Here is a 3584-nt window from a genome sequence, read left to right as displayed (position 1 = left end):
CCCCATCACAACTATTTTAATGGTACCAAGTTATGTTTCTGCCAAATGATTGAGTCAAAAATTGAAAGGTTTTACGATGAAGTGCTGAAAGAGAAATCATGAAGTTTTTCAATATTTCTGAGTCTGCCACAGTACACAGGAGCATTATTTCTCTACAGCAGCAAATCATGTATGCGCTCTGTAGAAAGCATGTTTGAATGAAAAATGGAAGGCATTGCAGCCAAAGATCTGTGCAACATCATAGCAGAGTACAAGATAACTTGTGCTATTATTCCAGCAGAACGAAATGCCATTCCTAATGTCGTTTTAAAGACAGTGCCAGGAAATGTATGGTCAGTGTTGTTCTTCTGCCGGTTAAAAGACAATATCCATTAATGTGCCAGGAAATAAAATACTATGAGAAATCTTACTTGTTGGAAGGGTGCTGCCTGCCACTGTATTGCAGGTTACTTCCAACATAATCTGATTTATACATACATACTCCAGGGTGCTGCCAGCTATCGGGTCTGCACACAGCCGTCTGGAGCCACTCAGGAAGGAGGTAAGCTCTTCATTTCATCTTAAGCCCTTAGGTTACATTCACAGCCTGATGGGTCCAGAGAACGTTACGTGTTATGTTATGTTAAAGGAATTTAGTACCGCGCACATACACCAATTGGTTTCTTGGCGCTCGGAGACCAGTGGAAGGACACAGGGGAGTGAGTGCAGCTAGCCATGAGCAAGTCGGAACAGATATGTTTTCAAGAATTTACGGAAAGTAGAATAGTCAGGAGTGAGACGGATTAAGAGAGGAAAGGAGTTCCAAGTGGACGGAGAAAGAAAAGAGAAACAGGCACCACTGTGCTTCTTGCGATTGAACCTAGGAGTAATCAGAAGATTGTGAGCAGAGGATCTGAGGTGTCGAGAGGGAACATAGGGGTGCAAGCAGAGAGAAATAAAGACAGGAGCAGAGGCAAAGAGAGATTTGAAAATGGTACATCCCAATTTAAAGATACAACGTTGCGCAACCGGGAGCCAGTGTAGAGTTTTAGCATCGGGGTGACGTGTTGGTGTTTGGGCTGCTGAAAGATTAATCTGGCTGCCTGGTTTTGCACCAGTTGGAGTCGGTGGAGATGGTATGCAGGAATCCCCACGTATAGACAGTTGGCATAGTCTAAACGTGAGGTGACCAGGGCCATGATGACAAGGGTGAGAGCCTCTGGTGATAGGAACCTTCGGATCTTCCCGATTCTGCGAAGATGATAAAAGCAGGCCGAGGTAACAGCGTTGATGTGCGGCCGCATCGAAAGGTCACTAGAGATAGTAACACCTAGGCTCTTCACAGAGTTGACTGGGCAGGGAGGGGGACCAAGGGCAGGGGGCCAGAAGTTGGGAGTCCAGGGATGTGGGAGCCCGCCAATCAAAACCAGCTCTGTCTTGCTAGGATTGAGCTTCAGCTGGCTGAAGTTCATCCACTCATAGATGGCAAGCATTGTGGTTTGAAAATTAGAGCAGGAAAGAAGGGAGGGGTCGATGGGAAAAATAAGTTGCAGATCATCTGCATAGTTGAAGGTGGTGACAGAGGAGTGACGGAGAGAGACAAGGAGGGGCTGCATATAAAGATTAAACAAAAGTGGGGACAAAGCAGAGCCCTGGGGAACACCACAGGAAAGTGAAATTCGGGGAGCAGAGAAGGAAGACAGGTGAACCGATTGGGAGCGGAATTGGCGAAAGGACACAATCCAGGACAGGGCCCGGCCCGAGATGCCAGCATTTCTGACACGGTCGACCAAAATGTCATGGTTGACCGTGTCAAAAGCGGCCGAGAGATCAAGTAGCACTAGGGCCTGGGCCAGGTTCTTATCAGCGTCCTGTCTCAGCGTGTCCATAACCGCCACCACCACTGCCTCCGTGGAATGGGCTGGTCTAAAACCTGCCTGTTGATCATCGAGAAAATGGGTTTCCTCGATGAAAGTGCTCAGGCAGCGGGTGACGTAGGTCTCCAAGACCTTCCCCAAATAGGGGAGGAGGGAGATAGGTCGATAGTTACCCAAGATCGCAGGGTCAGAACCAGGTTTTTTTAAAATAGGTACCACCACAGCGCTTTTGAAAGCATTGGGGACAGAGCCTGTAGAGAGTGATCGATTTAGAAGGTCAAGAGGAGGTCATAAAGGCATCTCTTAGGATTGAAGGAGGGCAACGGTCATTAGGGGAACCAGAGCCAACAGCCTGGAGTAAAGAAAAAAAAGTATCCAAGGAGATAGGGGGAAATTCGTGCAGGGAGTGAGGATTCGGGGAGGGGAGGGCGCTAACCTGAGACAAGGTGGTAGGAGAGATGTTGTTTTTAATTGTGGAGATTTTGTCGATAAAAAAAGAATTAAGGGAGTCGCACAAAACTTGTGAGGGTAGAGGCTGAGGTGTAACTCGATCAGGTAGGGAAAGTTCAGCTACGATGGAAAAAATTTCTTTTGTTTTGGATGCAGAATTGATAACTTTCTGGGAGTAATGGGAGGATTTGGCCAAAATAATAGATTTTTTGTAGGATTTTAATAGGTCTATCCTCGCTCTAACTGCGCCAAGCAGATAGACGTAGCCCTTCATAGGCTGTGTTGTGTGTTGGGTGATGCCTGGCATCATATTATCATTGGCGGGAGGATGAAGCTCTGATAGGACCTGCTACAAGAAGAGCAGAGAAACAGGGCCACAGATCGCCACCGAGCGACAACTTCCCAGAAGCTGAAGAAAGAACTCTGGAACAGCAAACTTCCTACACTCTGGAGATTCTCCAGGATAAGCAAATGATGGTAATGAAATGCAAACTGCAGCATTAAGGTCACACACTACAACATCATTCCCTTTAAACCAAAGGTATCAGCCTACAATAAAAAACGAACCAAAAAGCATCACAACTTGAAAATGCATTTCCAAATGCTGCAAAAGAGGAACAGTTAATACAAATGAAAAACATTAATCTTTGTTCGTACCTTAGTAATGTGCTTAATTCTTGGTTTCACTCCATCTGCAGCAATAACGCTCTGAAAGGAGAAATTACAGCTGTGAGTCTCAGAGTCTTCAGTGTTACTGGTCTCAGTCACGAAGACTGCGGTGTCGGAAGATAACTTTCTCTTATTTGGCTTTATAGTTCCACAAGCCACGCCACCGCTTTTAGCAGACACGCTACTGTCGGCAGCATCACAACTTCAGGCAGACCAGCAATGCGGATCTCACCACTCGCATTGGATGAATATTCAACAAGCACGGTCTCGGCTTACCAAGCAGCACAAAAGTATCGGGTCTCACAACCATACCCAGAGTCACAGCTAGCTCTGCCGCCACTTGAGCACACCCAAACACCTCAGCACTTAAGCACCAGTCCCAGGGGAGACCATCTGTGAAGTCCTTGTGAACTTGCACCACTCCTGGGTCAGCACAAGCAGCATCATGGACAGCGTCTAACACCGCTGCCACAAACATTCATCAACATCCAAATCCTCGTCACCCAAACTACCCAAAAATGGCTTTCTAGATAAGCAGCCAGCCCTGTAGTTTCTGCCTCTGTGCACTAATTTGATGCCAAAGTTGGAATTTTAAAAACAGCCTTCGTT

The sequence above is a fragment of the Lissotriton vulgaris genome, chromosome 1_1, assembly GCF_964263255.1.
Source record: "Lissotriton vulgaris chromosome 1_1, aLisVul1.2, whole genome shotgun sequence".
Classification (NCBI taxonomy): Eukaryota; Metazoa; Chordata; class Amphibia; order Caudata; family Salamandridae; genus Lissotriton; species Lissotriton vulgaris.
The sequence above is the reverse complement of the archived record's forward strand: the minus strand, read 5'-3'. Positions refer to the sequence as shown.